At 45.0% G+C, this 25146-nt stretch overlaps 1 long non-coding RNA gene across 1 annotated transcript in view; it reads right to left on the bottom strand.

Moving 5' to 3' along the window:
* Positions 1 to 24470, bottom strand: part of LOC128312619 (uncharacterized) — a 55651-nt gene extending 31181 nt beyond the window's left edge. The window contains exon 1 of the long non-coding RNA XR_008292120.1: positions 20351 to 24470. This is a non-coding gene — a long non-coding RNA (uncharacterized LOC128312619). The remainder of the gene's footprint in view (positions 1 to 20350) is intronic.
* Positions 24471 to 25146: the final 676 nt, after the last annotated feature.

Raw genomic sequence — 25146 nt, 5'->3', positions numbered from 1 at the left:
TTCTCATTGCCACGTAGTATTCCATTGTGTATATAAACCACAATTTCTTTATCCATTCATCAGTTGATGGACATTTAGGCTCTTTCCATAATTTGGCTATTGTTGAGAGTGCTGCTCTAAACACTGGGGTACAAGTGCCCCTATGCATCAGTACTCCTGTATCCCTTGGGTAAATTCCTAGCAGTGCTATTGCTGGGTCATAGGGTAGGTCTATTTTTAATTTTCTGAGGAACCTCCACACTGCTTTCCAGAGCGGCTGCACCAATTTGCATTCCCACCTCTCTGCCTGTTTTCACATTGCCTTCTGCTCTCCTCTGTCCCCTCCCATAAAGACACTTGTGATTGCATGGAGGGCCCGCCCAGATAACCCAGGATAATCTCTTCCCATCTCAAGGTCCTTATCTGTATCTGGAAAGCCCCCTTTTCACCCCCCACTTGTTTGGATGGCTACCATCAAGAAGACAAGAGAATAAATGTTGGCGAGGGTGTGGAGCAAATGGAATCCTTCCTTGTGCACTATTAGTGGGAATGTAACTTAGTACAGAAACTATGGAAAATAGTATGGAGGTTCCTCAAAAAAATGAAAATAAAACTATCACATGATCCAGCTATCCCATTTCTGGGTATCCATCTAGAGAAAATGAAATCACTGTCCCAAAGAGACATCTGTACCTCCATGTTCATTCCAGCACTATTTACAATAGCCAAGAAGTGGAAGGCAACCTAAGTGTCCATCCATGGATAAAAGGATAAAGAAAACGTGGTCTATTTAAACAATGGAATACTACTCAGCCAGAAAAAAAGTGAAGGAACTCCTATCGTTCGTGCCAACACGGATGGACCCTGAGGGCATTACGCTAAGTCAGAGAAAGACAAATACTGTACAATCTCGCTTATGTGAGGACTCTTAAAAAAACAAAGAGAAACAGAGAACGGATTGGTGGTCGCCAGAGGATAGTGGTGGGAGAAATGAGGGAAGGCGGTCAAAAGGTACAGACTTCCCATTTCTAACTTCTGGGGATGTCACGTACAACATGGTGACTATAGCTGACAAATATTGTGTATTTGAAAGTTGCTAAGAGTAGATCTTAAAAGTTCTTACCACAGGGGGAAAATTTTTGTACCGTTTGAGGTGATGGATGTTAACTACATTTATAGCAATCATATCACAATATATACATCTATCAAATCATTATGTTGTACACTTAAACTTATACAATGCTATATCTCAATGAAAATGGGGGGCGGGGGTGAGGGGGGAGAAAGAGAGAGACCCTCTTGCCTTGACAAGTAAATTCACAGGTTCCAGCGATGAGGACACTGTATCTTTAGGGGGCGCTATTCAGCCTACTACAGTGTCTGTCCTCTCAGGGTCCCAAGGAGGGGAGATGTCTCCTCTTCCTCTGATTAGCCGCCTCTGCGTTCATGGTTCCCCTGTGATGCCGTGTAAAGCAAAACTTCCCCAAGTGATCGCTAACCACGTGGATGCTGGCACAGTCACAACCCCCAGCTCGGACACCCACAACACGGCTGTCCAGAACTCCAGAAGCAGGCTGCAACCCCCACCCCACCTGCCAGAGAGTTGAGAGGAATCCAGTGGACCCTTAGACCCCAGAGGAAAGCAGATGCCTCCTTTTGCCTTAAGCGGTGAGCTGTCTCATCGACACCACCTTATGGACCCTCAGAGGTCCTCCTGAGAAGGCGGGAGCTGTTCTTACCTACATTTTACAGACAAGGAGCCTGGCCTAACAAGCTGAACTAGGTTGCCCCAGAGTCTGGACTAGAACCCGAATGCTAGAGAAGGGGACCAAAGGGGTGCTGTCTTCGGAGAAGGGATGTTCTGAAGCTCTGAAGAAAACCCTCCCCTCTCCTCCCCCCCCAGTGTTTCTCTCTGGGAAGGATTTCGCCTCTGGAATGTTTCCCAAACTTTGGCTTGACAAATCATTCCAGAAAGAAGAAACCCTGTTCAGAAGCCAAAAAGGGGCCAGATGAGGAAACAGATACTTCTATGGTCCTCCCTGCACCAATTCCACCCCTCCTGGCCTGGGGGGCCAGGGGCTCATGAGTCTCCTTAACGGAGCCAGGGAGCCTTCCCAGCCTCCTGGCCTTGCCCCTGCCACCCTCTTTGAAGGACCCAAAACCTGTGTGAGGCTGGTCCCCAGGGAGAAGGATGGACCCCTTCTTCTCCTTCTCTAAGAACCTGCACTTGGAGCCAGCCCACCCTGAACCCCTCCCCCGCCCAGAAGGGGCATGAGAAACCCTTCAAGCTCATCTCACAGAAGGACCTCACCCCTTAGCCCAACTTGGGCTGGCTTCTCAATGGGAAGGAAGTGAACTGTGTGTTGGATCGGGAGGGGTGGGGTGTCCTGGAACTAACTGAAAGCTAATTTCAATTTTTTTTTAATTACTCAAAGCCAGTGTGTTGTTCCTAGTAGTCTAACGGATTTCCGTCTTCCACCTTTCAGGTTTGACTCTTTAAACTTAACCTCCAGTCCTCCCCCAACCAGAGGCTCCTTGCAGTGTCCCCAGGCTCTGGGCCTGACTGCAGATTCTACAATCCACATCCTCACACCTCTCCTGCTCCCTCCCACCCACCAGCCCCTTCCCTGCCGGCAGCCAGCCACGTAATTGCCAAAGGAAAGGCAGCTTGTTTGCCGCCTCATCCAGGAATGATTAAAGGTAGAAGTTTTTCAGGCATTAGCGACAGAAAGAGTATAGTTAAAGCTGCTTTAAAAAGGGAGAGGCGTATAAAGACATGGTACTCAAAGCACTATTAAAAGCATCATGCTTGTTAAAACCAGTAAAAAGGCTGGGAATAGGCGAGGGAAAGGCAGCTTCCTCTCCAATTACGGCGAGGGGCACACACCTTGAAGGTCTCTTTGAATTGTGGCCGCCAGCCCCTGCGCCCCCCCTTCCCCTGCCGCCCCCTCGCCCCCCTCCGCAGGGCCATTCATCGGTACATTAGGGAGGAGGCAGAGGGTGACAATGCTCCCCCAAGTTCACTTCCCGCTTGTTACAGGCGACCCATTTAGAGCTGAATGACTATGTTCAGAGACAGCTCTAAATGACACCCTCCACCTCTTCACGAAGCCACTTGGTTTTGTCTTTTTTTTTTTTTTTTTTTGTATCCTGGAGATATAATTGATAAACCGAACGCCCGTCCACCTTAAAGCAGGGCGCCTCCCTCGCCACCTGGTTAAAATTCCTCCTCCTTTTCCCACCTCCCTACATCCATTTTGCTCTGTGCTGTTTAAACAATACTTCATCAAATGCAGCCTGGAGCAAATAAGAAAGCTCAGTAGAGTAAATAAAAAGTCAAAAAAAAAATCACCGGCTGGAGGGTAAGTACTTTTATTCCTGTACTTTCATTGCCTGGGGAATTATTATTCCATTGCCCTATCTGGGAGGGAGGGAGGGCCGAGGAGGGCTGTGTTATTCACAAAATGGATTGCTTCTCTCCCTTTTCACTCCTCTGGCTCTCGAGAGCCCACTGATTACAACCAAGTGTGGCCATCCATTCCGTCTTATTGACAAAGGTCCTTAATTACCGCGGAGCAGTAATACCTGCTATTAAATTCTGCTAAACAGAGGCCACAAATTAGCTGTGGATCTCAGGCACCTTTTGTGTGTAATTACGGGCAGTGGGATTGACGGGGAGGCCAGATAACTGACCCCAGCCAGAGCAGTGGGGAAACCTTTGTTTATCACCTGCGGTGGGGGCCAAAATGTGAAATTAAAAGCTCTCCATCAGCTGAAGGCCTTCAGAAGGCCCAGGGGAAGAAGAAGAAGAAGGGGGAAAAAAAAAAAAAAAAAAAAAAGCAACAGGCCGAGCAAACTGTGCTTCCCGGTATTTATAAGCATTTTGCTTGACTGCAATTTATACTGACAGCTGATTAACCAAAAGCTCTGCTAATTCTGTAGGTTTCAGTGATGCAAAGTCCAAACTGGCAAGAATTTAGGCCACGTTTTAAGGTATATTCTATATTTCACAAAGGCCTTTAACCTGCACTTAAGAGCCTGTTTAATGCAATTGCGAACCATAAACACCTGTCACTTACATTCTGAACTTTTCACATTGCTCCTTCTGGAGACCCTGGATTAATGAAAACCATTCCAAAAATGGTAGCTCTCATCTGCAGCCAGCCCGATTTATAAATTCAATCCTGCTGCCTACTTGGTGTTTCATTGAAGGCAATTACTTTGGGGGAAATTTCATTTAAATATATTCAACTTTCCTTTCCATTAAGGTAGAGGTAGGGTTAGCTGCCCTGAGCTTGCAGCTCACAGTGAGTGGTCAGGCTGCAATAACTTAACACAAAACACTTAACATCAAGATAATTAAATCTCATTAAGGTTTTAATCACTCTGAATGGAGGCTATTAAAATTCATGGAGTTCGTGGCACACTACAGACAATGGGCCCTGGGCCCTGAATGAGTCTGGAAAGTCCATGTCTAGGTAGACATGTCTCAGGAAACAAGGAACTGAGGGCAGTGAAGATTTTCCTCCAACAACCGATAGGCAATAGCCAGTTCTTGGACAGAGGGGCCAGGAGCCCCTCAAAGATGGGGTGCCCCAAACCCAGCCAAGTATTTAACTGGCTCTGTCCCCCCACTAGCCCTCCATACCTCTTGTTGGTGCCCAATGTCCCTGCCACTCATGCAATCCCGGAGATCTTTAGATGGATGTCACTTGGTCCCATGCCTGCCTTGCACAGGTGAGGTAGAATTTGAAGCCAAAGGTAATAAACACCTCCTTGCTCTGGTCTGAACTCAAACACTGCCTCCTCTGGGAAGCCTTTGCTGACTCTAGGCCAACTTAGATGTTCTCACTCTCAGCACAGAGGAGAGAAGGCTCCTCTAAAGTCATTATCTTATTACCCAGTAATTATTTGTTTCCCATAACATTTTTCCCATAACACACTGAATCCCATGGAGGAAGAGACAATGTCTTTCTCATATTTGGGCTTCTAGTCTATGTAACTATGGGTGTTTAATAATGACAGATGGATAGATGGACAGCAGATGGATGAATGGATGGATGGACAGATGATGAATGGACAGGTGGATAGACGTTTGGATGGATGGATGGATAGACAGATGAACAGATGTTTGGATGGGATGGATGGATGTTTGGATGGGCTAGATGGCCAGATGGATGACTGGATGGACAGATGGATGGCTGGATGGACAAACAGATGCACAGTTGGATGAATGGACAGGTATGAATGCATGTTTGGATGGATGGATGGATGGATGGATGGACGGACAGATGGGTGATTGGGAAGATATATTAATGGTTGAATAGACAAATGGATGGATGGATAGATAGATAAATGAATGGGAAGCTAAACAGTTGAATACAAATGACCTGGGGTCACAATGAAGCAAAGTCCAGGCCTCTTGACTCCATTCCTTCTTTCCCTCTGCCTATTGTTCTTTCTTTCACACATATAGCTCAGCTCAATCTCTTTCCTTGGACTGAAGTAACCTTGGATTGCTCTTCCTATTCATACCAGGTCCTCAGATCCATTCCAGAGGCACTCCCATAGGTTCTTCTTTCCATCATGATAATGGATTTTCACTCATTCCTTCACACACTCTCATTGCTTCATTCATCGACTCAGAAACTCTTCTGATAGGAAGGGTGCCCTTTGTGGAAGATCCAGAGGTCCCAGTCTCTGCCCTGATATTTCAGTCTAGGGAACTAACCTAAACATCATGGCAGAAGAGGCCAGAGTGAGGGTAATAACTTGGCTAGTAACAGGATGAAATCTACCCCCTTTCCTTCCACAGCAGGATGGAGCCCCACCAGATCCTCTGGTCCAATTTCTTCCATGCAAAATGGTGACTAACTGAAAATGCCCCCTTCTGAATCTATTCTTTCATTCATTCATCTCACCAACGAATCTCCTCTTACCGGGCAAGATGCCTCCTCCAACATGTATACCAAGCAACAATTGGAGAAAGTTTACCATTCAACATGGAAAATGCTGAAAAAGAGGTAAAAATATGGAGGGCATGCACTGGGACCCAGGAGAGCAACGTTTGAGGATAGATAGGAATTTGCTAGACAGAGATGGAAAGACAAGTAGAGGGCCACATCAAGCTGGAAAAGCTAAGTGAGTTTGCACAAAGCCATACAGCCATCACAGGATAAAGCTCAAAACCAGTGGACCAGGAGCCCTGGCAGAGCTGTCCTTGGCCCCCTGTGTGGTCCCACAAGTCAAGGGTTAATTGCATGGTCTCTGATGGGAAGGGTGTCACAGGCCCAAGGAAGAACTATAGGCAAAAGCTGGAAGAAATAGAAGAGCTTGGGCATCTTGGCTGCCAGATGGGGAGGGTGGAAGAGAAGAAGGCCGTCAGGTCCTCTTCAGGGGGCCCTGAATGCCAGGCCTGGGGATTGGACTTGATTCTCACCAAAGAGCTTTTCAGCAGGGGAGTGATATGATCAGGTCTCTGTTCAGAAAACTTGGGAGTTTTCATTTCAGCCTGTTCATTTAGCATGATGGAGAGAAATCAAAGGCAAGAAACCAGGTAGGAGTTAACAAGGCTAGAGAAGATTTCCAAAAACGCTTCTTCAAAGGAAGGGTTAAACCACTCCATACCTAATAAGACACACCCTGACAGGTTCAAGGGGACAAGGCAGCAACAGGAAACACCAAAACTTTTTCTCTTTATAAAATGAGTCACCTGTGAACTGTCACTCTTGTCAGCACACAAGCTGAGATAATCTCCTACCAGAGCAGATATCAACATACTTTATTCCATTCTTCACCATCTGGGCTACTTCCAACCTAAAGTGATTTCTGGAACAAAACCACAGCCAACAGAGACCAGCAGGGAGATATATCTGGGGTCGAAGAAGAGAGACCAAAGCCCCACCCCTTTGAAAGGGGAAAGATCAGCTCTAGATCCTTTTGGATGTTATCAGAAGGCACTGATTACATTGCGGGTAGGCAACTAGGAATCTGAAAGGAAATTCAACAGTGTTGACTAAATGATTTTTCCCAATTATCCCATTACAGATAATCCTGGTCTCTCTTCCCTTCAGGATCTATTCCTCCCAGAGGCCTATCTGGTACAGTATGTTTTGGGGTGTGTTTGGAGTCTGAAGTCTGGAATGAGGCCCAGAAGATAAGGTGGTGATTGTCTCTTCTCTGCTCAGGCCTACATGGCACAAATGTGCGGCCCATGACCCAGACGCCTCACATCTGGGACTGAGACAGCTCCTTCAAATGATCACTTCACGCCCAGTTTCCATTTTTCCCTCCCCACTTTGGTATGACTTCTGGAAATCTGCATGGAGTTTCTTCCAGCAACATAGACACGTGAGATTCTAAAGAACCCCCTCCCATCTGTTATGCATAGAAGTGTATACGGAAAATGTAATGCATAGATAAGCTCTAAAGAAATAAATGGAATCTTCCCAGGTGCCAGAATTAAAGAGGGCCTTCAAAACCAGATTGGCAAAACAGAGACGCTGAAAACTTGGTGCCCAAGAGGGCATCAGATCGCGAGGCAGGCTCCACAGCTCAGAGCTGAGGACAGAACACCCAGATGAAGCCAGGAGTCCCAGACTGAGACCCAACATAATAGAGGAGCCCCCAAGGACTGCCCCCTCCATCAAAATGGGACTAGAAAATTCCTGTGTTAGGAAACCTCAAAAGTGAATGGCATCTGGATAGGGTGAAAAGTCCCCCCTTCCTCCAAGAAATAAAAACCCCAACATGCCATGGGTGGGGGTTCCAAACGTGTTCTGTCCACATGTATAGGAACCTCAAGATAAAAATAAATGTTGGGACCATTCCCTGTAGCTAAAGCAACACCACCATCTACTCTTGATGCTGCTAATGCTGTAGGGAAGCAGGCTCATATATTACAGGCGGTTACAGGGATGCACACCAGGATAAGCTCAGTATTAGGAAATGTAGCGCTAACAAATCTACCCTGCCATCTACCCTGCAGCCCAGCAATCCCATTTCTAAATCTCGATCCCAAAGACATAACGGCAAAAATGCAAAGCAATGTAACCACAAGGCTGTAAATTTCAGCAACGGTTATCATAGCTAAATGGTGCAAAGAACCCAAAGCCCAACACTTAGAGTAGCGTGGCAGTGCAGGAGCACGCACGCTAAAAAAGCACGCATCTTGGGGCGCGGGGTGGCTCGGTCGGTTAAGCATCCAACTCTTGGGTTTCAGCTCAGGTCACGATTTCACGGTTCGTGGGTTTGAGGCCCGTGTCGGGCTCTGTGCTGAGTATGGAGCCCGTTTGGGATTCTCTCTCTCCTTCTCTCTCTGCCCCTCCCCCACTCACGCACACACTCTGCCTCTCTCAAAATAAATACGTTTAAGAAAATAAAAACAAAATAAAGTATGCATCTTTTGTCTAAGAAAAGAGAAAGTGTGTGTCTGCTCATATTTTTAAAAGGAAACAATTGAAGGATAGGCTCAAAAAACTAAGGAAAATGGTTCCTTTTCATTCGGAAAGAAGAAACAAAATGGTGTGGGGAAAGAGTGAAGATTTCTGAGGGTATATCTAGTATTTATAGTGCTGGCATTACTATTTTGAAACCACTATAGATATATGCTAGAATAAAACAATTCAGGTAACCTACCAGAACTAAGATTTTCATCATGAAAGATATACACGTGTAATATCAAACAAGTGAAAACACTGTGACACAAGTTTTGAATTTAAAATATCAGTATGGGGGCACCTGGGGGGGCTCAGTCGGTTGAGTGTCCGACTCTTGATTTCAGCTCAGGTCATGATCTCACAGTTCATGGGATCGAGCCCCAAGTCGGGCTCTGCACTGACAGCATGGAGCCTGCTTGGGACTGTCTCTCTCTCCCTCTCTCCCTCTGCCTCTCTCTCTCTCTGTCTCTCAAAAATACATACATACATAAATACATATATACATACATAAACTTAAAAATAAAATACCAGTATGAATTTATATTTTTTCTCTTTTAAAAACATCAACGTTTTAGCTCTGTTTACTGAAAAGCCTAGAAACCATGACAATCCACTAGCAATGAGCACACCAACTACCCAGATTGTGGTCTCTAAGCGCCAAATCCCAAATGAACCAATTCTCTCTGAAAAAAATGGTTGATTTCAGGAATGAACAGTGGGATATTGTGATTTATAATAAGAAATATATATTGTCTTCATCCCCATTCCTGACACTGAGCTCCTAAAACTCTTAGGATTGCCTAAGTGATGAGAACAATAAAGGTGAAATGAGTGTGTTTTGTTATTCTTAACAAACCGCTTTCAGCCACGCTGGAGCATATGTACATGAGGTGAGTTTTGGAAAGCACCTGGAAGACCACAGGATGATGGCTACTTGCCAGGGGACCGACTACGTGATTAGAGTGTCGGAATTTTCAGCCTCACCTCTGGGGAAGGGATAGGGGCTGGAGGTTGAATTAATACCCAACAGCCAATGATTTAACAGATAATAATGCGCATGTAATGAAGCCTCTACAGAAATCCTTAAAGTACAGTGTTCAGTGAGCTTCTGGGTTGACAAACACACGGAGGTGCAGGGAGGGTGGTGTGCCCAGACAGGACATGGAAGCTCTGCACCCCTTTCCCTGGACCTTGCCCAGGGTATCTCTCCCATCTGGCTGTTCCTGAATTGTATGTATGTATGTATGTATGTATGTATGTATGTATGTATTTGCTTATTTATTTATTTTGAGGGGGGTGGTTAGGGGTAGAGGGAGAGGGAGAGTAAGAATCCCAAGTAGGCTCTGTGCCCTTAGCTCAGAACCCAACTCAGGGCTCAATCCCACGAACTGTGAGATCATGACCTGAGTGGAAATCAAGAGTTGGACGCTCAACCAACTGAGCCACCCAGGCGCCCCCTGAAGAGTATCCCTTCTAATAGTTTCCTTGAGTTCTTTGAGCCATTCTGGCAAATGCTAAACCTGAGGAGGGGTCATGGGAACCTCAAGTTCAGAGCAAGAAGCACAGTTGGTGTCTGGGGAGGGGGGGGGGGCAGGGGCCGTCTTGCGGGACCAAGCCTTTAACCTGTGGAATCTGGTGCTGTCTCCAGGCAGAGAGTGTCAGAACTGAGTTACAGTTAGGACTCCCAGGTGGAGAACAGAGAGCTGATACCCAACAATGAAATATTTAGACTAGAGAAGTGAGAAAAGGGGGGGTAGGGGGGCAGGAGTTTTTTCCTTCAGGCAGGAAATGTACAAGGTTAGTCTGGGATACCTTTTTGTTGTACTAGCAATAAAAGAAGTCATAGAAGAACACTGGAGTTGTGTCAAAGGGCACAAGAACTAACTTGAGCTATGAGAAAAAGTTGGTTTAACAACAAAAAAAAAACCAGGGGCACGTGGGTGGCTCATTGGTTTGAGCGCCTGACTCTTGATTTCGGCCCAGGACACGATCCCAGGGTCGTGAGATCGAGCCCCGTGTCAGGCTCCAGGCCGACCCCTGTGGAGCCTGCTTAAGATTCCCTCTCTCCCTCTTCCTCTACCCATGCCCCCACTCACACTATCTCTTGCTCTCAAAAACAACAAATAAAACAAAACAAAAAAACCCCTCATTTTCACCTTTGTGGGATAGTGGCCCATCGCTTCATTATTCTGAAAGCTGATACGTAAATAGAAAGTATTGGAAAATCATTCTGCAGACTGTAATGAAATAACAGAGCTAGACAAATATCACCAGTGAACAACAAAAGCTATGAGCGAATGCACACTTGTTGATGGCCGTAGCATTCACAGTTGCCAAAAGCAACCCAAGTGTCCATCTACAGATAAATGGGTAAACAAAACGTGACCTGTCTGTACAGTGGAATATTCTTCAGCCTTAAAAAGGGAGGAAATTCTGACCCAGGCTACAACATGGGTGGACCTTGGGGATGTTAGGCTGAAGGAAATAAGCCAGTCACAGAAGTACAAATACTATAGGATTCCGCTTATATGGGGTGCCCGGAATAGACAGATTCACGGGGACAGAGAGTGGGCTAGTAGGTTCCTAGGGGTCTGGGGGAGGAGAGATGGGGAATCATTGTGTAATGAGTACAGAGTTTCAGTTTGGGATGATGAAAGAGTTCCGGAAATGGATTGTGGCAGTGGATGTACAACGTTGTGAATATGCTTGGTGCCACAGAACAGTACGTGCTAAATGGTAACTTTTCTGTTATGTCTATGTTCCCATAAGTTTCTAAAAAGTGTTAGGTGAAAAGTTTTGTGGAAGACTTCATGATGAAGGATTCAGCTGACACCCTGTGAACCTTGATCTTAGTATCCACAGAGGGGGTCGCCAGACATTCCTGCACTTCTCGACATGATGCAATCAGTACACAGCGACATCTCTGAGGTGTTCTTACCCAAACGTCCCGAATTTAAAGTAGCCACTGAATTTAAACACTTGTTTATAACACCTCAGGGAGTAGAAGAACAAATTATAGGAAACCAAGCAAAAACCTACCAGCAAAATCCAGACCATAGGGCATTTTATATTTTCTCCAAAATATAGATGTGATACGTGAACCTTATGTGATTACTTATTCAAACAAACCATCTGTAAAAAGAGATTTTTCTGACAACTGGTGAAAGTTATAAATGGAAGGGGTAGGTAATCATATTAACAAAGTATTGCTAATGTTGTTTGCTGTGATAAGGACATCGTGGTTATATTAAGGGAAGTCCTTGTAAGCTGAAGTATTTCTAGGTAGCAAGACATGATAGCTGGGATCTGCTGTATTTCATAATAATAATAACAATCATAGCAATAACAATAATAATGATAGAGTTAGATGACACAGCATTGCCAAAATGCTCACTGTTACTTCTGGCTGTGTGTAACGTTTCATAACCTCATGTTGTTTAGAACAAAGGTAAGGAGGGGTGCCTGGGTGGCTCAGTTGGTTAAGCGCCCAACTCTTGATTTCGGCGCAAGTCATGATCTCACGGTCGTGAGATCGAACCCTGCATCTGGCTCTGAGCTGACAGCATGGAGCCTGCTTGGGACCCTCTCTCTGCTACTCCCCTGCATGCTCTCTCTCTCGCTCTCAAAATAAATCTTAAAGAAAGGAAAGATAAGGATACTGAGAAACTTTATTATCTGTTAATATAAATGTGCATGTTAAAATGTTAAGGGTGGCCACCAACCAAAGAGAAATGACATATATCTTTGCCAAATCTCGATTAATTCAATGAAGAGTAGTTAGGAAAAGTATTCAGCAGTAAAGCCAGGTAGCCCAGGATCTCCAGTAAGGGACTGGGATGGGATTATTCTATATATAAACTGTGATACAACAATCAACTTGACTTGGAACTTGAAACATTCCACACACCCAATTCATAAAGAATTGAGCTGGCCCTTTCTCTGATGGTGCCTCTTTGGCCTCAGGCCAGGAGATGCCCCTGAAATCATGGATGAGGGGCTTGTGCTCACACTGGAATCAGCCTTTCGTGATCAGTCACTAATGGGCACCTGCCAGCCATCACTGCCCGCAGCTCTGGCCAGGCTTGGCAGAATCACGGTCATGTAGGCTCTCCCGCAACCAAAGCGCTGGGCCCTTATGGGCTGTACCTATGGCAAGTCTATAGCACCGGCCCTACTGTCACCACTGCACAGATGAGAAAATGAGGCGAAGCCAAATGAGAGACAGCATTTGCCCCTGCTGACACACCTAAGAGGTGGTGGGGTAGAATTCATCTACTTGAACAGTCAAAAGAGCCATAATGGAAGTTGACAAGCCCATGTCTTGAGAAACCCAACCCCGAGCTTAGTAATGAGAAATTAGAGAGACAAGACCATAGGAGCTTCTCCCATCTGTGGCCACACAAGCCTGTGCTGGGTAGGAATGGTGCTTTACTGGTGCAAATCACAAAAACAGTAAGGATGCATGGCATAGGGTGCAGTTTGAATTTATCAGACCCAAACCGGAGAGTGTTTTGTTGTTTTTCTTGTTCCCACTGACCCCCACAGAGATGGGGAAACTTTAAATCCCAGACATATGCTAAGAGCCTAAATAGATGGTTCAATTCTCAGAAGATGGGATAAAAAAAAAAGTAATATTATTATTTTATTACCAAAAACAAATAACAGACAAATAAAGTAAACATAACAATTCTGGATAATTATCTGTTTAAGAAGTTATAGACAAAATTCTTCTATTGGAAAGAAGAGTAGCTTCAGGCACTGAGCCTAGGAAACGTCTGGGGCTTGAGAACTTTTAGGGTCACGAACCATCCCAAATTTCCCTGAGAGTCACTGAGTTCCGGGAAACCAAAGATGAGTCGGTCATCCTACTGGTCGCCTTGAATTCAAGTGCACAACACGGCTAATTCTGTCCGACAACCTGGAGCATTTGATGTGGATACGATCCATACTTAGGAATGAAACTAAAACCCACCTCCACAAGACCCACTTGGCTGCCTCTGCAACAAGAACTCTGGGATAAATGATATTTTTAAAGAACAATAAAAAGGTCACTCTTGAAATTGCGGTCTTTCTCAAAAACTGTGGGTCAGAGCCTCCGGCATCCCTGGGGACTATTTTTAATGGAGGAACACTTCTGGAATTCAAGTCAGGCTTAACGTACCCACTTTCACTTTGCTTCCCTGATCATGCTCATTATGAAAAGAAAAATTTTACCGAAGGACAGGCAACTTAAATCCCTATAATCATAGGTCTGTCCCATGAATTAAGACCAAGCCTGGGCAAATGTGCTGAGTGAGAAGAACAATTACCAAGTTCATGGCTCCAGGTTCTGTTTACCCTGATATTGTCCCGGACAATCATTTATTTCTTGCTGCCTTCTAAGTTTTATTAAGCTGTTCAGAAAAGTTTCAGCCATGCTTTATGGCCATGTGAACTGCCCGTGTATCCATTTCACAACTTGATTCATTCTGATTAAATTGTTCAACTGTTAATGAGTTTTAGATCGCAATATGGAGAGGCAAACAATTCAGAACATTAAGGCAGTAAAATATCTTAATATTTCACAAGTTCTTGCCGAAAACATAAAACAAAAGGCTCGTTTCTGGAAGGAGAGACTGTAATAATTACCCTCTGTAAAAATAAATGCGCTTGGCTCCCTATACATTATCCAAGCATCTGTGTAAGCACACTCACATGTAGAGAGCCAGATGGTACCTGGAAATCTCATAAATATCCTTAGAAATTCTGATATTTTCAAGCCAGTCGCAACAGACAAGATAACGGTTTTGACATATTATTCCAAAGCATATCTGAGGCTAGACAAAAAATTGATTCTTACTCGCCTTACTTCATCGTCTAATGAGTTTTGCAATCTGGAGGCAATGGTGCAGGGTGAGGTGGTGAAAGATCTCAGGTGCTGAGGGCTTCAGAGATGGATGGAAATTATGAATCAGGTCACCAAATACTGTTTCTCAAACAGTTCAACACCTCCACTTCTCCCTCTTCCCACCTCCTGCAGGCTCCTGGCCCACTGTCTGTTTTTCATGCAATGCAGCGTTTGTCTTGAGAGTGATTGAGTAAAGATTCGCCAGCCTTAACCTTTGAACATTTTTCCTTGGAAATGCCCCCTTCCGGTGAACCCTCTGGAAGTATAAGCTTATGGCGAGTAGAGGCCACCAAATTTCTGAGAGTTGTGAGGCCTTGCGTGGGTCGCTTAAGCTCTAGAAATTCAATCACTTCATTTGTATCACGGGGATTAAAACATATTATCATCCTAAAGGCGAAAAGTTGAAATTGGTGATCCTCAGTTCCTTCCAGCTTCAGACACCATGCCTGTAATATACACACGCCATGCTGGTAATATACACAGGACTTCTTTTCAAAGCAACCTTTCACTTGAGCAGCTGTTCAAACTTAGGAAGAGAGGAGGAGTTAGCATTTGACCACACAGACTCGAGAGGCCTTTGCGCATGTTTCTTAAAGGAAAGGCATTTCGGAACCTGGAAAAGTCGTGCCTTGCAATTGCAGCCTGTGAGGGGCAGTGGGGCAACTCTGGTGCCAGCAAGGCCAGTGATGCTATGTTGCAGATGGGAAAACTGAGGCCAGAGAAAGCAAATGACCGGCCCATATCTGGGACCAGCCAAAGCAGGAGCGGCGATAAAGGAAAGCTGCTAAGGGATGGAACTCACAGCCCAGATACCTGGCCAGAGCTTTCCAGCACTCTGCTTCATCCATTCCCAGCTGATGGGGGGGGGGGGGGGGATTTATTAGCAGCATTTTACAGATGAGAAATATTAATGGATTATTTCCTTTGGGCCATATCCTAGGAAAATGCAGAACTGAGACTGGAACTCAGATTTTCTGGCTCCAAAGACCATGTTTACTCCTCTATTCCATGTTGTCTTGTAGAGGAAAACTTGCATATGAATCTGTGCTAAGAAGAGTATGGAGACAAGACTGTGCACAGATCAAGACATCTTGGTACCTTCAAGTTTTATTTCCATCACTGCCATCATTTGGAGCTGGTGGGACCCTACCCCTGCATTTTCTGCTCTAAAGAATCCCCTATTCCATCCCAAAAGGAAAAAGCCCTAATTGACATGAGTTTTTAAATTAAATTAATATAAATCGATTTTGCTTTAAGAATTTGAAAGGACTGGGAAGCACCCTCCGTCTGCCCATAGCGGCTTTGGCAGTGGTGATCTACCACGGTGAAAGGCGAGGCAGTTATGGGGGTAATTTCTATGGAATGAGCTGCCAGGCCGCAATATCCAAAATGGGACCTGAGTTATTGGGATCCGCCTTCCCGCATCAAAATAGCAAGTGTCCCCTTTACTATGTTCTCCACCGTCCCTCCATCAGCCGCAGCCTTAGATATGGGACAACTGTATTTCGTCACAAGTCCTCTTTGAAACATCTTAATTGTCTCTAGAAAGAACCGCGAGTGCTTTTTGAAATCGTGCTAACTCCCAGATACCCGACAAGAGCAGAACAGCACAACCTCTCACAGCATCTGTCCTGCTCTGAATTCCTGAGCATTCTTGGTCTTCACCTTCAAGTGGCCCATCTTGGCCTACACTCAGGGCACGCCATGCCCAACCACAGAATTCTCCTGGAGACCATCCAAGATGGCGGCCAGGGTGCCCTCAGAGATACCACAGAGACCAGGCTTGCAAGAGAAAAATCTTAGTTAGGAAAATATTAATAACAACAAACCAACCCATGGGCTGTATATAATTGTAGATACCCATTTCATTATAAATAAATGGAAAAAGTAAGACGGTTATGAGAAATGTTCCCTTCATGTAGGGTTTGTATGCTCCTGGAAGTCTTTTTTTTTTTTTCCTTCTCATTTTAGTAAAGACCAAGATATCTCAATAGCAACATAAACACCATATTGTCTACTAGTTACTATAGCAACTGCTATCCATGTAATTTGCTCATGCCTAAATTAAAGCTGCCTGGGGTAGCTTTAACTTGCATCTCTCACATATGACTTTTCGATGGTGTTTTTCTTTAGTGAGAATTGTGTCTCTTCAATTGTAGGCAGCCTGCTATACCACTCTACCTGACCTGGAGCCAACTTTTGCCATTACCTGACTTTGTATACCCTGTGACTTTTAGGTATTCATCAAAGAGGGAACATGCTTTCCTGATGGTATACGTGTCTATATGGCACATACCTAGTATATGTGTATATATAGTATATCACTCCATGAGAGTAGAGGAGGGGGGATGAAGGAGAAACAAATTTTCCATCTGAAAAGAACATAAGCATCTGCCCAGCAATAACCTTCACTGCTCTTCAACTCGGCAATTCTTTCCTACCTCCTCATTCAACACATTGCAAAAGGGCGTGAAGGAACAAGGACCCACTAAAGAAAAAGGCACAATGGCTACTCCCCTCTTCTCCGGCATCCTTCCTTTAGCCCTACCAAATAAACAAGTTGAGAAGTTCTTCAATTATTTGTGACTGGGGGCAATGTGGTGAATTCATGGTCCTAAATGCTAGCACTGGATAAATGAGTCCCTTGTTGAGACGGTTCTGGATGAGCCAGTAGCCAAGTCTTATCAGCTCTGTTATATATGCTTGTTTGTGCCCACTCTGGCATGAGCTGGGAGAGGAGCGTTGTCATGAAGAAATCCATAAATACACCTGCCTTTACATAACATTGCATTTCAAACTTAAGATTTATTGTGCTTTTCTTAAAGAACTCAAAATTTTCAGTGGCCCTATCAAGATATGCAACAAGTTGCTCGAAAACCACATTGGCACAAAGATGCTCACAATTACTCAACGAATTTTCGACCAGTAAACAGGCACCAGGAGTTAAACCAAGAGGGACTCCTTAGAAGAACTGAGAGGGTCACTGTCCAACATGGTAATCCTCAGGGCAGACAGTGGGAAAGTCTCTAAATGGCTGTTTGCGGGGTTTTCAAAGGGCTCTAGGTTCCGGTGTGGGGAACCTTCTCTATTTTAAAGGTGTGGGAACGGTGTGGGAAACCTTTAGTATTTCATAAGTGCTCCTGAAGCATTTCCAGGGTCATTGATTTACGCGTAGCATTTCTTTCAATAGGATCCTCTTTGCAAATATTATTTCACATCTTCCTTTTTCTCCGGCAAAGCGTTATCTAAATCCGAGCGCATTCTGTGTCAGCCACTTGCAGCAGCATGGCAGCTTGGAAACAGTCAGAAAAGCACCGCGTGCCTCCTGCTACAGTGAGCCTATTTGCCAGTTTAATCCTCCAGACTTCAGCCATTTCCCATTTGGTCCTTCACATCATCTCGGGCTAATCCGTCAAACATTTTAGACAGCCAAGCCAATCTCCGATCGCTGAGGACTTTGCCACAAGCACTATGTCTGTTAATAAGATTTTCATTTGGAAAGATGCCAGGGCGCCCATGTTTTCTATCGTATATAAATACTAAGACTGAATAGCTTCAGGTTTTGTTTAATGTTAACGTCAACTATTAAAAAAAAAGCAAAAAAGTCCTCAAGTGCTTGGCCCGACTGTGAAATGCCCCACTGACAGCCATTTGCAAGGGTAATGTTGTGGGAACAAACATCCATCTTGGCAATGGCTTCATTAGCCCCGTCTAGCTGACCTCTCCACGTAATGTTGTCAAATGTGACGGGCATCAGATTATTGGGGATATGGAGATCAATAAATATGCAACACCGGCGCTTAGAATGCTTCTGGCATCGGAGCCATACAAAATGCCATCTAACATGGCTCAGACTCGCTGTCATCCGTCACCCCAGCTAGTAAACAGACAAGCTTAAGGGGAAGGCTATCCGTAATGGTAAAATATATGGGTGAAGATGAATTAGACAGGGAGCATGCAGTCAGGGTTCTGATGCATGACGGTTCCAAATGAAAAACACCAGGCAAACGCTCTGGAGCAACAGCCTGCCTTCTTGGGGAAATCGATGCAAATCCTTGCCGCGTGGTCAAAAGCTGCTCTGTGGTCCTGCTTCTGCGTTTTCGACGTCAGCTACCGAGGAAGTTCTGTCTGCACCTGGGATGCTCGCCAAAAACTTGGGAGTACCTCAAGTATACCAGAGACAGCCAGACCACCCACTCCTGGAAAATTCCCGTGTGTGTCAACCACACCATCTCTTTCCCTGTGATCTCCACTCGAGGCCCCCACAATGCCTCCAGGGTCCAGTTACTCTAGCCTCAAATGCCTGCACTTTGGGGTCCCCAGAAGAGCAACCTGGTTAACTGCTAAAAGAAAATTCGACCCCAGCTGGTGGTCCTCAAGTTGCCCAGATAATCAGACCTTTGGAAACCACCTCTGATGACAAGTTCTCGGCCAGGCCACTCCATCTAAGGCCTCTGCGTGCTGCCAGGAGCCAGATGCCGTTGCCCGCTCTCTGCACGTATCACTGCCCGGAGAGCCAAGCCTCGGGCCCTTGCTCTGCCCGCAACAGTGTTTTCCAGATTCCCCAGGACAGGGCACCCCTGTTCATTAACCCTCCTCCCCCTCCAAAAAGTACTTGAGTCCAGCCAAGTACCCCTGGAAATTAAAGAAAAGCGAATTCTCGGAACGGCAAGCACAGAGGATGTAAGCCATACTTGGGCCTATACGGAGACACCCTGTGCCAGAACAAACACGTTCCCCAAACCCGATTCATGTGGGTGACCAACGATGACCAACATGCATCCATCCCTCCAGGTTTTAAGAAATGTCACTCATCTCCACGGAAAAGAGAACAAACAAGAAACATAAAGGTATTTTTGAAGTATACTGTTACGAAGGTACTTGGCTAGTAATCTGCAGCCTAGGTACACACGATACCTTTTAGCACGGCTGTTTATCTCCCAGGGAGAATGCTGCCGTACTTACGATAAAGGCTCTGTTGGACCTCTTCATCAATAGCAAACCTTTAAGCACAGCACATCTCATAAATAGGAGTTCCACTAACACAGACTTCAAAAGGCTAGAACTTGATAATTCAAAAATAGAGCTATATTAAGTGTTCCAGCAGTCCATCCATAAAAGCCGTCGTATATTCTAAATGCCAGAGTCCTCTGAGCAACATGACAGGTCTATTAGAATAATAGCAGGGGGAAAGCATAATTACAAGTAATCATTGGCTGGAAAGGAGCTAGTTGTTTTTGTAGAGCAAAATGCCGCTCTGAGTCCCGCGGAAAATGCAGCCTGAGCAGCAGTGGCGAGGGCAGATAACCATCGAAAATAACCATGGCGAAAGCCCAGCACTATTTATTTCTATTTATTAAGAACTCTTTGTATACCTTAATGTTTTCCTGGTGAAATCATCTTAATTTGAGCCCCCCATTTTCTTTGGATAAGATTATTATGTAATTGCTACTTACCAGCCACTATTTTCTCTACATTTGTTGGTCAAACAGTTAGGGTGTCTGTCTTTTCCAGCCTGACAGATCATTCCGTCAAGCAGGAGCTTCTGGTTGGCTCCATGGAGCCATATTGAATATACACCATGAGCCAAGAAAAAACAAAGAAAGCTTGGCAACGCATTAACGTTTTCATCCCTAAAGTAATGACTCTAACTGCGAGAGCACAGGGCTGTTGCCTCATTAGAAAGGATGAGGCATGCGTGGACTGTTTCCTTACGGATGGGACTGGATGGGACTGCATCTCATACCAGGAACTTCATCCGTCTGGCAGCTCATGTGGACCTTCCTCCTTAGTTAGAAGGATCCCCTACCCTTTGTCAAGCACTTTAAAGCTTCCAGAATGCAAGGAGGATAACAGACCCCATCTGAGCCTTGTCGAGCTCAGAAGGGAGTCAGGGCAGGGGCATTAGCCCCACCTTGCCGATGTGCAAGTTGACGCTCAGGAGGGGAAGGGACTCCCCAGAGGTCGCACCGTTGACGATCTTCCCACTCTGTCATCCCGCCCCCAAAATAAGCTTCCTTTACACCTGATTCTCCATCTCACTTACTTTGTGGGACGTGCCAGCGAAGGCGAAAGCCACCTGCTTGGCACTGTGGTGCAGGTGCCGATCGGGTCGCGACACACTGAAATGGGCCACATGCCCGGCCTCCGGACGCCAGGAAGACAGCGCGGAGGCTCACAACGGACGTGGATGGCAGCTGTGCTCTCTGCACAAAAAGAGACACAATCGGGTCAGATTCGCCTGGGTCTTGGCATCTTTCGCTTACCTAACATTTACTGATTCATGGACAGGGCACCAGAAGTGGAGGGAGGGGGGCAGGGAAGGGGAGTAGGGAGTGGAGGGAGAGACTGAAATCTAATTTGCAGCCCCGTGATGAGAAAAATGCACCCCTGGTGACCTCTAATAGCAGGTAGAGTCGATGTGGACCACGTGGGGACACACAGTGGGGAGCCGGTGACGTGTACAGGAAGGCACTTGGGACTCCAGCTCTTTCAACGACTTTCTAACCATCAGGATCTGGGCCATCAACTTAACCCTATTGAGCCTTGGTGTCCTCATCTGGAAAATGGGAGTGACCATACCACCCGCCTCACAGGGCCGTTGTACAAGCAGGAGGTGACCCAGGTCACACACCCAGCGTAGCGCACGCCACACGGGAAGCGCTCATTGCGTGGCCTTTCATTTGATGTGCCAAAGAAAGCCAGAGGAGGGAGTGACCCACAGTTCCTGGTTCTTGGGCCTCCTGGAGGCTGTGGGAGCCTACCTGGCCCTTGGAGGGTAGGAGGCATTTTCCCAAAAAGTTATCAGCCCAGGCCTTGTCATGGTGGTCCAGAAACTCAGCTGGCCTCCTGCCAGGGGTCCTTTTTTAATAAAACCAGGACAGAAGACCCTGTTGGAGCTCGGGGCGATTGGTACATTTGCTTCTCACATAGACTCCAAGTGATATTGTGGGAGGCAGGACTTAAAAGTCTTTGGGATTCAGTGGCACATTTTAGCATTGCTTATCAAATTACAATACACACGCCTTCCTCCCACTCAAAGCATTCGTGTTTCAAATTAACTTGGTCTTGAGATAGCAACACCAGGATATTATCAGAGCTTGCTCTGAAATCTCAAGCCAGCGGATATACCTAAAATTCAGGTTATTAAGGGATTTCAGCTGGTCCAGAACTACATCTTCACCCTCTCTGGTGGAAAAGAGTTCCCATAATGCTCAGCAAGACCGTATCATACAACCACGGGCATGCCGCAGAGATAAGACATCGGGAAAGAGGATGATGATGGTGGTGATGGTGGTGGTGGTGGTGATGTGACAGTGACTATAATGGCCAGGCACATGGGGGAGAAGGTTAAGCTCAAGGTTGGTCGGTCTTGAACAAAGGGTACAATTGGGAAAGAAGGCTCACATCAGTGTGACTCATAAACGCTGGACCTGAACTAAGTCAACTGGTTTACTTCAGAGTCCTGAGACCTGACACAAGGCACTTGCCTTCAGCTTCTGTAGGATGAGGGGTTCAGGCTAGACTAGCTGTGCATCTGCAAATTCAGAAGCCTCCCAAAAGGTTTTACTCTGGAGGAGATTATCAACCCCCGAAATAACCACCTTAAGCATACCTTGGGCTTGGAAAACACACACCCAGAAGTTAACCCAAGAAAGCACGAATCTGTAACAATGTCATAAATGCACACGCCTCCTGTTTCACTGAACCCCATGCGTGTCCCTGCCACTCGTTGCACGGAGACTAGCACGTCCCCTGGCCCTCCCCTCCTTGGCCCCACTATTGGGTTTGTAGGATGATTTCTGAAATCACCTCTTGAAGGAAAGCCTCATTACCCAGTGACATGTTGTAATCCCAGCCAATGCTTCCAGAAAAGTTTCAATGTCCATTACATTAGCTAGCCTTAAAATGGAATACAAATCCATTTTAATCAATATGTTGTAATAAATAGATATTAAGGCGCCATAGCACTAATGCACAGGTAGACTAATTAAAGCGCCCACATGTGCAGAGCTCACATACCTCAATTTTCTCTACAAAATCCTTATTGAACCACTACTTTAAAAAAAATAATTGCATTTGCAATTAGAAACACTGAAGTTACATTATCGATTTTCTGCTAAAAACCTTTTTAGTAAACAAGCACAAACTACATTCATTAAATGTAAGTGCTTGGAGCTATGGTGTGAAATTCAATTCAGCCATTATCATGAATTACGCTGATTATTGCTGTAATTATTTTCTCTTGGATACAACTGCATTTCTGTCCCTTGCTAGTTCTGTTGGACATATAACCATGTTCATTTTATAGCTAATAATACTCAACTGTAGTCCCGGCAATTACTATCACTTATACAAATCATTAAGTTAAGCTACGGGTACCTAGTAAGATTCAAAAAAATTAAGTAGAACATCCTTTTTTACCCTTGAAATAACTAATAGCATTAGAGAACAAGGAAAATTACAGATGTTAACTGATTGACGTTGCAAGCTTTAATCACCTGTACTTGACTTGTCAGAAATGTCTGCTGTCCTAAGTACACATTTTGAGAAGAAATTCACCAATAGAGGTTTTGAGGCGGGGCGGGGGGGGGCAGTTTTTTGCTTTTGGTTTTGGTTTTTAGAAATGAAGAGTCGATGGACTGGATTCTGTGTCTGCAGCATTCTCAGGGAGGCAAAAAGCCAAGATCATCCGGCATGTTGTAAGAAAATAGATTCTATACTTTAATCAGAGAAAAAAAAACCCAACAACCTTACATTTTATGCGCTTGTTTGCTCAAGACTCTTATTAACTAACCAGATTTTAAGAGAGAAAACTCACCTTTACTTTTTTTTTTTCCAGAGGCAGCTGCAGCTTTATACAGTCTTAAAAGTGAACCCTCTAGGGGAAGAAGGTATTTTCAAAGGAGACCTCCCTTTCTCCCCTGGGGAGAGGGCATCGCACAGATGGGGCAAGATGCCATGCATCTGGGCAATATTCCCTCAAAGCAGATGTGGTCTCTGAGGGTTCTGAGGAGGAACACCCTCAGTAGGAATACTGGCAGGGTAGAAAGAGGGAGGGAAGGGATGGGGGAGTAGACTGTGACGTTTTCAAATTCGCGTGTACATGCATGTAAACGGAGATGGAAACAGCATAGGCTGTTGCCACAAGAGGGTTTGCAGACTGGGATCTACCCACGCTCGCCAGCCTGTAAGGCTCTTGTCCCATTTACCAAGGCCACGCTCCAGAAACCTCTAGAGGTTATAGCAGAAATCCTTCCTCCCATTAAGTTTAAGAGCCCTTTGGAAAGCGAGATTTCTGGGTCTCCTTGCTCAGCAGCCCTCAGGCTCCTTATCATCCGCCTGTATTTTTTTACTGCGCTCATCCCCGGGCACTGGAGGGCCCACCACTGGGCGAGGCCCGGAGACAAGATGTAAATGAAACAGAGACCCCCAGGTGGGAGACTTCACCCCTGGGTAGAAATGGGAGTCACCTTCTGGGGAACTTCACCATTTTCTCAGTAAGCAAATTTGCAGGAGAACACGCCATGTACCTTGTTCATTTTCTAAAATGTGGAGGAGAGAGGGAGGTGGCTTATAGAAATCCATAAACAAAATTTTAACGAATAAGAGTGAAGTTAAGGGGAAGTGGTGGGGATTGGAATCCAGAGGTGGGGTTCATACTCCTGGGTGAGCACCATAGGGTCCTACAAGTTGCTAAAAGCCAGCCACAATGTTGGCCCAGAGCTTCCTAGTGGCCAAAGCAAAATGGAAAGCACAACCTTACAGACATAAGACTCACTGTTTCCAAACGAAGACATATATTTAGAAGTAAGTAAAAATCTGAAAAGTCTGAAAAGAAAAACAGAAAAAAAAGTCTGAAAGGAAAAATGTAAACAAAACCCGATGTAAGATTCAGAAGCCAAGAATTAAAGGCATCTTTTTAGAAGCCAGATATTACTTCTTTCCTAATTTTGCTTGGTTGTTTCATGTAATATAAACCTCTGAAGTGCATCAGTGGAAATTCCGATGCTATTTTTAACGATAAGGAGGATAAAAAGAAAGAAAATAGGACAAAATAGTGTTGTTGGCACATCTTAAAGGCTGAGCTTTAGTGTGAGTTCACAACATTACAGCAGATTTAAATAACTCAGAATTAACTGATTTATGCCATCATTTTGGACTAACTGGAATTTTTCCAAAGCAGATAAACGAATTTTCTGACCATTGTTGGTCATTTAAAGTATTAATTGGTATTACACGTTCAGTACAGAGAAGTCATTTCACATTCTTAAACATTTTTAAGAATATTTTTTTAAAGAATATTTCTTGCAGGGCTCCTGTGTGGCTCAGTTAAGTGTCTGACTCTTGATTTCTGTTCAGGTCATGATCTCACAGTTTGTTGAGATTAAGCCCCACGTCAGGTTCTGTGCTGTCAGCTCACAGCCTGCTTGGGATCCTCTCTCTCTGCCTCTCTCTCTCTGTCTCTCTCTCAAAAGAAATAAATAAACATTAAAAAAATATTTCTTGCTTCTTCTGCTATTTGAGAAACTACCTGCAATAACTGAATATAATTTTTAAATAATCAGAAGTCAGATTTTTCAGCACCCTCCTTTTATCAATTTTAAATGAATGGGCATTCTTTAATTAATGGGATTGAGAGCAATGATATACATATATCAAAGGAAGCAGTGGAAGGAAGAGACAGGCACCACTCGAACACAGGCAGGGGCGTGCACGCGTATCTTGCACCCCCAGGGAAAAAGGGATTTTTTTTTTTTTAAATACTACCAATTTGGCTCTATCCGGTTATCTGTCTGGCTTTGGGTGTCTCCTGGGGAACCACACTGAAGATTTCAATAG

The sequence above is a fragment of the Acinonyx jubatus genome, chromosome D2, assembly GCF_027475565.1.
Source record: "Acinonyx jubatus isolate Ajub_Pintada_27869175 chromosome D2, VMU_Ajub_asm_v1.0, whole genome shotgun sequence".
Lineage (NCBI taxonomy): Eukaryota > Metazoa > Chordata > Mammalia > Carnivora > Felidae > Acinonyx > Acinonyx jubatus.
This window is presented reverse-complemented; position numbering and strand designations above follow the sequence as displayed.